Source organism: Betta splendens, chromosome 1 (genome assembly GCF_900634795.4).
Source record: "Betta splendens chromosome 1, fBetSpl5.4, whole genome shotgun sequence".
Taxonomy (NCBI): domain Eukaryota; kingdom Metazoa; phylum Chordata; class Actinopteri; order Anabantiformes; family Osphronemidae; genus Betta; species Betta splendens.
This window is the reverse complement of record NC_040881.3, coordinates 16917643-16929140: the sequence shown is the minus strand read 5'-3', so window position 1 is coordinate 16929140 and position 11498 is coordinate 16917643. Positions and strand designations below refer to the sequence as shown.

At 43.1% G+C, this 11498-nt stretch overlaps 1 long non-coding RNA gene across 1 annotated transcript; it reads right to left on the bottom strand.

Moving 5' to 3' along the window:
- Positions 1-638: 638 nt before the first annotated feature.
- LOC129603746 (uncharacterized) lies at positions 639-10878 on the bottom strand. Its single transcript, XR_008693964.1, has 3 exons — positions 8984-10878; positions 7859-8564; positions 639-1062 (listed from the first exon to the last, which is right to left on the bottom strand). It is a non-coding gene; the product is annotated as an uncharacterized LOC129603746 (long non-coding RNA).
- Positions 10879-11498: the final 620 nt, after the last annotated feature.

Below are 11498 nucleotides of genomic sequence, written 5' to 3'. Positions count from 1 at the left end.
TTGATTGGAGCCCTTGTTCCGGCATGGTCATGGTTATAGGCCTGTTGTGCTAGGGTTTGGGGATCGGCCAGGGGTGTCAGCAGGAATGTGTCACAGGCATAGCCTTTGTCACCTAGCAGCACACCAGAGAATTCACCTATGAATATAAAATCATTCTTAAAACTAGTTGGTAACTAACTAAATTTTGACACACTTGTGATGTGCTTAAAAATTGGAGGTGGCTTACCTAGTGAGAGTCTCTGGTAGAGTGTACTTGACCGAAAAATTCTGGAGTCATGGACTGAGCCAGGCCAGTTTGCCTCTAAATTGGTAAGGTGATAATCTATACAACATGTAGGCAGTTATTAGGGCCATTAAATGCACAGATTTAATTTATGTAGAGCTGAAACTAACCTTAATTTGTTCTTCCCTGAACATTTACAGTTGATGTAATCTCGCTCATATGCCCCTGAAAGCCGTGTTACTGTATACAGACATGAATGCAATAAAATGCACCAATGACATTAGGGAAAGGTGTAACACAGAATAATGAGTGTCCACCTGTGTCACTTTAATGTAATATGTATTCATGACATTTACCTGCAATCTTGTAAAGCTGATGAATATGTGTGCGAGTGATTTCAGTGCTAGACAAATGGTTCTTATTGTGCGGCAAACTTTATTGAGGTTCTCGGGGTCTCCAACTGAATAAAGAAACATGCCACTTGCAAAGAATCGCAGAGTTACACATACTATCTGTGGCAAGGTGAGAACATGGCTTCGTTTGGTCCTTTGCTGTAGTTTTGGACCCAGCAGTCTGCACAAATATCGGACAGCCACAAACGCTGATGACAGCCCTGCAGCCTTCTGCCATGAACTCTTTATGGACGGGGAACAGTCGGCGGCAGCGGTCGAGGATCTCCTTGGGGAACTGATCGTTGACGCTGTAGTCAGTTCCCTTCAGCTGTCTGCTCTTAACCAGTTCCTTCTGCTCAAAGTCATGAAACTTGGCAACGATGGGTCGTGGGTGCTGGCCATCTGACTGTCTTACTCGGAGCAGATGAGCACGATGAAATGCCACGTCTTCAGCAAAGGAAAACAAGGAAAAGAGAAACAGCAGAGTGAGCTACATCTGCTTTCCTTGGAGACGTACTCTGCAACAGACACTGGTTTAAACCCAATAGAGCTGCATGCGAGGATCCAGGAAATGCCTTTCTGTACCAGACTGTGCAAACCACTGAGTAGCATGTGATAGACCTGGTTATTGTGGTTTATTGTTAAGACATTGCGTATTGTTGTTGCTTTTAATATATGATTCGTTTTATATAGTGCAGGCCAAATCGCTTCTTCTTCTGTTATTGGCAAAGCGTAGTGCTTACTTTTTAGCAGCACAGAGCAAGAGGCGCTAGCTAGGTGGTTCGTAATTGTTTTTTGTACGCAAACAAACTAAAATTTGAACAGACAATGCTGTGAGAGAAGGCGATGCTGTGCGAGAACGCGAGACTCTGCGAGAACAGCATGAGAAATTCAACAAGGCGGAGCGACACCGGCAGTAAACAACAGTGCGACAAACTATCCGCCAATTTAAATATATAAATAACTACTACATTCTATGGAAAACAATCAACCATCTTACCATTTTGGATAACACCGAAGAAAGTTTCGAGTACATTGACGAGTGCTTTGAGCGTCTGATAATGGGGAAAAAGGACACCGCTACAAACAAAAGATCCCGTCTGTCTGAGTCACCTGAAGCTAGCTTGGCGGACAAAAACATTAAAGGCGTCCTGGAGTCCATAGAAAAAAAAAATAACAAGCTTTGGCGCACGTCTGGCGCTAGTGGAAAAGAGTTTATGGCCCCACAAATTCCTGGAATTCAGCCAGCAGCAGGTGGTTTCTCTCGCCACCGAGAACGAGGCCCTGAAGGGAACGGTGCAGTCCCTGACGGAGGATGTGGCTCAGCTAGCGGCCGAAACGTAGTGGACAACATGGCGTTTCATTGTTACCACCGACTTGGAGGAAGACGACCGGATGGCCAGCGCCCCCGACCCATCGTTGCCAAGTTTCATGACTTTAAGCAGAAGGAACTGGTTAAGAGACAGAGGCAGACAGCTGATGTGAACCGACTACAGCTTCAACGACCAGTTCCCCAAGGAGATCCTTGACTGCCGCCGCCGACTGTTCAGGCAAAAAAAGTTCATGGCAGAAGGCTGCAGGGCTGTCATCAGCGTAGACAAACTGTACGTCAACGGAGAGCTCTACCGGGACCGGGAAGCAACTCCGTGGCTGTACTAGCAGGTGGTATGTAACAAAAATGGTTTAATATAAAAGGTTTGTTGAAAAATAATAGATGCAATGCAACTAAGTGTTATAACTTTACATCCAATATTCAAACTTGTTCTCTCGCAGATGTTTCATGTAAATGTTTTTTTGTCATTCTAATGTCACTTACTCACTCACTCTCTTTGCAAAGCGCCCATCATGCTTAATCACTCACTTTCCTTTCACTTTAATTTTCCTTCCCTTTACTCTTTTTCCTTCACCTACTTTCACTCCACACTGTTTACATCCTTCTTTTCTCTATTCTTCTCCCACGTAGTCAGCCAGCTATGTAGCTCTCCAGCAGCCACACACAAACATCTACTGCACAGGGGAAACACGTGCACATACATAGATAACACACAACTCAGAATACACAGGTACTTAAGGTTAGCCACACACCTGGAACTGGAATCAATAAGAAGGAGAAACGATTTAAAATATTTAATTATCTGAAAACCCTACAAGCAGACATTGCTGTACTACAGGAAACTCATATTCCCAAAACTATAGATTACACTCTGGCATCAAAAGAGTTTCCACATGCTTACTTAGCCAATTACAATTCTAAACAAAGAGGGGTCGCAATCCTGATAAATAAAAAGATTAAACTTACTCATAACGATACCATTGCAGAACCAGAAGGGAGATATATAATCATTAATATCTTGATAGGAAACATACAATAACAATATTGCATAGCAAATCTGTATGGCCCTAATGTTGACGACCCCTCTTTCTTTCACAGTGTAGTAAATTTACAGCTGCCAGATTGAAATGGAAAAACTCAAACCACCACTAGTTAACGTTTAAACAGATGCATCTTAAATTTATTACAAGTGGTGACATAATATTACCAGCAAGGAAGAAAGGACAGAGGAGCGGTGTGGAGTGTGTGAAGCCTGAGAACCCCAACGTCCCAGACAGCAAGTCGTCCATCGGTCCGTGGGGCTCTGCCCCTCTAAGGCTGAGGCACAGGCTTATAGACCCTGATCCTACGTCAGCTAGATATCTGGTTTCGTTCTAATTTCTGGCCTGATACCACTGGCCAACAATAAGTGTTTACTCAAAAGTATATGTCTGTTTCCTGGAGTGTATCCCAGACATTCCTTAGACAACGACTCTGCCAAAATGCAAGGGTTATGGAACAGTCATATCATATTATATATAATAATATATAATATGATACATAAATATACTACAGCTTCTTCACATCACTTTCTGCTCACTCTGGCTCCAAACTTATAGTAGGAAGGGACTTTAATTTAGTATTTAACCCAGAGTTGGACAGGCTAAGCAAAGCTGTGAGCAACAGGAACTGGCAATCAGTACAGACCTTAAAATAGTACATGGATGACTTCGGTCTCTGTGACACATGGCGTTCTCTTCATCCTACATCCAGGGAATATACCTTTTTCTCGCCAGTTCACCACTCTCACTCCTGTATAGATTATATTTTAGAAAATAACTCAGTCTTACAAGATGTCTCTAATGTCCATTTCGTTGATTAAGACAGTCACACCATCAACCAGGAATTGGAGGTTTAATACATCATTATTCAATGATAAAGACTTCAGCAGTTATGTCAGGAGAGAATGGGCAACCTTTATAGAAATCAACGATACACCAGAAACCTCACCCTGTGTTCTTTGGGAGACAGGGAAGGCAGTTATGCTATGGTAGAATAATTTCATATTCATCACACAAGAAAAAAAGGACATGCTACTTGAATAAGAATTAGAGCAAAAAATAAACTCTCTAGAGAAATATGCTGTCTCTTCAACCAATGAAGTCCTAGAAGATCTAAAGAATCCAAAGCTGAAATTAAATAATATAATTGATTGCAAAACTCAGTTTCAGAAAGATCAGTTACGCTGGGAGAACTTTGACCAGGCTAACAAATGTGGTAAATTTTTAGCTAACCAATTAAAAAATAATAAAGAGAAACAAATCATCCATTCAATAACTAATAGGCAAGGGAATATTACTCATGATCCCCATGAAATAAATGATATTTTAAAACCTTTTACCAAGAGTTATATATGTTCCAAATAGATCCATCCACCTCAGCCATAGAGGAGTTTCTGAATAAACTAGAACTGCCAAAGCTAAAGGAAGAACAATTCACAACTCTAGACTCATTGTTATCTTTGGCAGAACTACATAAAGCTCTGCAGGAGATGCCCAATAAAAAAGCTCCAGGACCAGATGGATTCCCAACTGAATTTTATAAGGAGTTCTGGTCCATGCTGGCACCCAGCTTTTACAAAATGGTAGCTGAAATTAAACAACAGCATTTATTACCCACAAATATGAATTCTGCCTTCATATGCCTGCTCCAAAAACCAGGAAAAGACCCTACGCTTCCATCAAGTTACCAATTTGTCATGGACTCACTGTTTTGGGTTATTTCCGGTTTTATGTTCTTGCCACTTCCTGTCTCAGTCATTGTTAGTTCCAGCCAGCTTTATTTCCGGTTCTAATCAACTCACCTGCTACCTATCTAGTCATCATCCCTCTGTATTTAAGCACCAGCTCTAGACCTGCCCAGTTGCCATATTGTCTGTGTGTACTAGCCAGCATTCCAGCATTGTATTTCGTAGCTTGCTCTGTGAATGACCCTGCTTTCCCTGACCTTGCCTCCTGCCTCACCTTTGATCCTGCCTTGCCATAAGTCTGACCTAAGCCTGCCTCCTGACCACCGACTGTCTGATCCTTGCCTGTGCCGCTACTGCTTCAATTGTGTATCGACCCTTGCCTGCCTGACTACGAGTACTATTAAACCTTTTTCATCACCAATCTTTGTCTCCGCCGTGCATGTGGGTCCGCTACCTAGGGCGCCGTGACACAATTTCTAATAAATGTAGATCTAAAAATTGTATGTAAAGCACTTGCTAGAAGATTAGAAAAAATCACTCCATATATAATTCACTCTGATCAAACAGTCTTCATTAAAAGGTAGACAGTCAACAAACAATATGAACAGATTAATCAACTTAATTGATTATGTCACCACCCATAAACTAGAGTCAACATTCGACTCCTTAGATGCTGAAAAAGCTTTCGATAGAGTAAACTGGAAGTTTCTTTTAGCCACTCTGCACAAATTCAGCATTGGGAAATCATTTATAGACTGGATCCAAATATTACACAAATACAGCTCAGCAAACGCCGCAGTCAGAACAAACAACCAGATCTCACCAAGGTTTAATCTGAGTAGAGGGACAAGACAGGGCTGCCCACTTTCTCCATCACTATTTGCAATATTTATTGAACCTCTAGCCGTGGCAATAATACAGCATGAAGGAATTACTAGAATATCGACCAAATCAGTAAATCATAAAATAAGATTATATGCTCTGGATGTGTTACTGTTTCTCCTGGAGCCACAGACGTCTCTTCCTACAACTATCAGCCTCAGATGAATTCTCAGGACTTTTAGAATACTCTATTAACTGGACCAAATCTATAGTGCTACCACTTAACCTTAAGGTGACCTAACATCTCTTCTACCACACTCTATTCAGGGAACATTAAAGGGGTCATTACATGCAAAATCCACTTTTTAGACATTTTGGAGCGTTCCTATGACTCTATGGGTCACATATACACAGACTGAGCACGGTAGAAATGCATTTCCTCCTTTTTTCACATTTTGAAAACCTAAATTTTCTCATCCAATGGAGAGAGACCTCGTCCTACTCTGAGACCGTTCCCCCGTTGTCGTCACACATGTAGGAAGTCCTCCCTGCAAATTCTGAACCACCACCCCCACAATGATCCCGAACCAAAACTGGACTTCCGCCATTTCCCCCCTCTCACTCACCGTGAACAGACAAGCACGGGCGCTGCCGTGCCAAGTCCTCCCATAGAAATAGTTCAGTTCTTCAGTGTTTTAACCAACACCAAAGTCTATTCACTTTACCAAGGGATCAACATGTGAGGACTTTGTGGGTCACTTTTATTTTTAACGGACCGGTGCCAGAAACACTGCCTCAGCATTTATACGTATGTGCATTTTAAACGAGGGTGCGTACAATGCTGGATTTGTTTCACGGCTCCTGTTGGAAAAAAAGGATCTATTCCTACAGTCCGTCAACACCTCACTGAAGTAGGTACATGCTTGATATTTATAATGTTTTAATGTTAATTTGTCTGTTTATATTGCAGTAACCTATGTGAGGCAAGTTAGTAGCTAGCTATGCTAACGGCTACAGCCAGTCGACCGAGCCTTTGACCCCTTCAAATGTGCTCATGTGGGCTCCTGCAGCCACACACCTGTGTGGAGAAAAGCTAATGACTATCGGCATCGAGCGGCTACAGGCAGGGAGCGGTGGGTCTAGCTCGCTGTAGTCAGTACGTGCTTGATACTTAATATGTTGGTTGGTTTGTTTAAAATGTAGTAACCCACATGTGAGACAAGCTAATGGCTATCGGCATCGAGCGTCTACAGGCAGGGAGCAGTGGGTCTAGCGTCTGTCCTTTTTCTGTAATCCCATACACCTGCGGGGAACAGCTGATCGTTATCGCCCTTCGAGCGGCGACAGGCAGGGAGCGGTGGATCTAGTTCGCTGTAGTAAGTTTGTGCTTGATACTTGTGATATCTAAATACGTTAGTTGAGTCTGTTTAAAATGCAGTAACCCACATGTGAGACAAGCTAATCGCTAGCGTTGCTAACGGCTACAGCGAGTCAACTGAGCCTTTGTCCCTTTCAAATGTGCTACTCTGAGTTGGTGCAATCACACACCTGTGTGGGGAACAGCTAATAGCGATGGGCCTTTGATCGGCGACAGGCAGGAAGCGGTGGATCGAGCTTTTGTCCTATTGACGTGCTGCCGCTCCTGTTTGTGTGTTGCGTTAGCCGTTAGCATGCCGTTAGGCCTTTGCACTTTAGAGCTACAGCTGGTCGATCGCTACAAAAAGAAACTGCAGATGATTATTGCAGTTTATTGCAGATTATTTTTGTTATTACCCCGTCCTGTGTCACAGCCTAAATCAACTTGTGATTTGGGGTTCTGTCATTGTTCTATCAAGTTCTAACATGAATGGTTGGAATGATTACTGTGTTGTGTTGCAAGCTTAGTTGCTAATTGCTCACATCTCTACAATAACTGCTGCTTATCTGGTCAGTTACCTATAGCTTGTACCATAGCCATTATATTTGTAGGACCAATACAATTTACAGTAAATTTACCATTGTCTTTTCTATACTGTAGGGGGACACATCCTAGTTACCCACATGCAAGGAGGCTGTCAAACAGAGAAATCACTGCAGACTATTGGTACACAGACATCTGCTACCCAGCTCAGGAGTGAAGGTATGTAAGTTTGTATGTACTAACAGTAAGATAGGCAATAGAAGATTTCAATTTTAATTGGTATATACTGTTTAGATTTTATATTTGAATTGTAACAACTGTATGTGTTGTTTTAGCACACAGGCCTCTCCTCTTGTTTGGTTTAATGTTTTTGTCTGGTATTGTGTATTGTTACATTAGGGAAGGTTTTGACCTAAATAATAATGAACATTTCACTAATCTACAATTCTGATTGCAGTACCTTTTGTTTTGATGAGGTGATGGCGAGGACAGCCACAGCTTCCATCTGGTAGAGGACTGCTTCCGCTCAGTCTTACAAATAGTGATGAGAACAAGGATCACCACATCTCCCTAGTCTTCTGTCTACAACTATAGCTGTCCTGCTGCAGAAACAAATCTCCAACATAACCAAGTTTACCACCTATCCAGAACATGGTCTGTTTACCCTACTTCCATGCATTTCGTCTGCAGCAAAAGCTTCTGTCCTCAAACACCCAGACTTCTTAATTAACTCAATAACCTATACATTGCACATTGGCGTGTGAAGGTAACAGTTTGTTCTAGCTTTGGAGTAGTAGTGCATTTTTTTGTTGACAATAAAGTTGGCTTTAACTATTACGTATTTCACTGAACTGTTTCTGAAGGGAAAACACTTTTATTCAGGAAATCTTAGTATTGAAATTACATGTTTTTCTCTTTCTAATATGGTAAGCTATAAAGTTTAACTGGCCATAAATAAAAAGCTTATTATATATAAATTAAAAAAAATTCTTAATGAGTATTGCACTCACAAAAAACACATATTTACTCAAATGGTAAAGGAGTTATTCCAACAAACTTTGCCTTCATCTACAACCCAAGCATGAAGTGATGGCAACTCAGATTTTTCACCCCAGGAATCCTCAGCACCAGCTCACTAGCCTCTGTAGATTAGATACCTGTAACAACTTCAGATACAGAGACATATTACTGTCAGATTTATCAAGAATGATCAATAACATAATTAAAAGCAGTAAAAATATGTCAGGTCAATATATAATTTGAACCAATGCTTTTTGTTCCCAGGTAGGTCATGCAGTGATTGCTCTAAATATTAATGCACATTTTTTAAATAAAATTATGTCAGAGCAGCACCACAAATAAGACAAAAACAGTGTAAAATGTATTTATATTATTTCAGCTACGCTCTCGAACTTTTTATTTTTATAATGTAAGCTAAAGTACTATTTTCTATTAGCGAGAGTTTTCCAGGTAAGTCGTGTTGTGAATATTGAAGCTGCACACGCCATTTAGCATACGCATTAGCAACCGCTAGTCGCTTTGCAAATTACATAAAGCAAATAATTTAAAGTAAATGCGACATTACCAATGAGACACATCTTGCATCAGCCAAAATGTAGTGACTTCAACAGCCTCCTCTTCAGCTTCAGGGTCAGATTCGGGATCGTAGACGTATGGTTCTACTACGCTACGAACCAGCTGACTAATGTCGTGCAGTTCTGTAGCGGGTCTTCTTCTTCTGTGGAGGATTGCGGTGGATTGCATTCTCAATGTCGCACTACTGCCACCTATATATCCTAACCGTGCGGTGGCTCGTATCCATTAAGCCAATTTTAAAAAAAGAAAAACAACAAAAAAGGTATGCGCTTCCGCACAGAGGTGTGGTGAGCAGCTTCGCTTGCGACACGCCCAGAAAACAGAGCGATGATGCAGAAGTGAGAATGTAAACATTCTCACTCACAGCGAGATAAAGTGGCACAAACAATTCTACTGGTGCAGAGAGAGATTCCACCAGAGCCAGAGAAAAGGGTTACAAGGCAGAAGCAAGTTGAGGATCGTGGGCTCTTTGCATCACACCTTCGTGGTGTGTGCACTGATCTCCCCAGCTGGTTTTTGGTTTGTTGATGTGAACAATCAACATCCATGTTTTTGATTTGCTTTCCATTATTCTTATTTTCCTTTATTTTTATAAATAAATCTCACAAAAGACAACTCTCTTATCTGCCTCTCAAGGGAAATTTCCACCACAGTAATTTATGTATGTATATATGTACTGTAGTATGTATGTTTCCGGTCTTATTCTGATATTTCCTGCCCAGGGCTGGGCAGGCTGGTGCAATCATGACGGTCCGACGGGGCTGGGAGGAGGAAACCGAAGCCATCAGCGGTGCGACCGAGGCTGGCGTGGCCCCAGCGGACGGCGTGGAGGCGGGTGTGGTGCGGAGTGCGCTGCTTAACTCCCCAAGCCGCGCGCACAATTGCTCGTAGAGGTGACGAACACTGGGGCATTCTAGCACGCTGTCCTCGTCCTCTAGGGTCCACACCGCCACTTCCACGGCGCTGCGCTGGGCTTCCGGGTTGGGCGCCCTTCGGTAATCCTCCGCGAGGATCGAAAAATAATGGCGTAGATCGCTGGGTAGCTCGGCGCATGCAAACGCCATTCTCCCAGCGGGTGAATGGGACTCGCCGCCTAAAACAAAAAAACAAAACTAGAAACAAAAAACAGTCACTGACCTAGACGGAGGCTGAATGCTGGCTGGGTCCAAGTCTGGCCACATCGTTCTGTCAGGAACGCTCGGATGAGGACCCAAATGCACAGCAAAACACAGGTTGACGGTGATCAGAACGTGGTTTATTCCAGGTTAGGCAGAGACAGCGTCAGGGACAGGCAAGGTTCATACACGAAAGACAGGATTAACAATACCGAGTCGTCAGGCGGAGAAGCGTGGTCAGGCAGGCAAACAAGGTCGGTAACGTGCAGAGCAGAAGATCAGGGCGGACAAGACAGGCAGGGATAGGCAGGCTCAGGGTCGGTGGTCAAAAACGGTACACGAAAACACGGCCGGACAGGAACAATGAACTGGGGAAAAACGGTAACACACGAACAACGATCTGGCCAAGAGCTAGGAAAACAGGTGGTGGTTAAATACAGGGATTTGATCACTGATTCTAAACAGGTGTGTGTAATGAAGACCGGTACTGACAGGGAACAGCTGTGACGTCGGGTAAACAGGAAGTAAAGCAGGGACAGAAACAGAACCCGGGAGTGCTACCAAAATAAACCGGAAATGGAAACTGGAATCAAAATAAAACAAGGAACAGAGCCAGAGACTGTGACACGCTGATTGCCTTCCCGTGTACCGACCTCTGCCTGTTGTTTTTGGATATTGTTCTGATCAATAAACCGACTCCTACTTACCTCCTGGTCTCTGAAGCTGTGCATGTGGGTCCACCATATTAAGCAGCCTGACACCGGTGTCTTCCTGGGGTCATGCTCGAAACCCAACCCCCCCCTCCTAACCTGCACCTCCAGTGTTCTCCTGGGATTGAGCATGAACCCCGCCCTTTTTGCTGCATATAGCCCCAGGACATACGTAAGCCCCTTGGACCAGATGCACAGTTGCTGGCTAAAAACAGTTGCGATAAACTGACTCCTATCTCTGATCGAGCAGGATGGCTTTTTGACTTATGGGACTTTTTTGGGTTTAGAGTGCAGGTAACCTTTGACTTGACTAACCTCTAACTTTAAGGGGTTAGAATGCAGGTGACCCTTGACATTGATGGCCCTTGACCGTGAAGGTTAGGTTGAAGGTGCAGGTGACCGTTGACCTAGAGCTGTCAACATTTAATTTGATGGAAGGTTGCCTTTGATGTGTGTGTCTCCTCTACTTGGGGCAAGAGCTCTTCTCCAACCTGGAGAGAACAAACCACCTTTTGCCATTCAAGGACCATGGTCTCAGACTTGGAAGAACTGATTCTCATCCCAGCCGCTTTGCACTCAGTTGCAACTGCCACCTTTGACAGATGAATGATGAATGATTTTTCAGTGCATAAAAAGCTGTTGCAATCAGCAAAAACTCTGAACATCAAAACATCTCAGG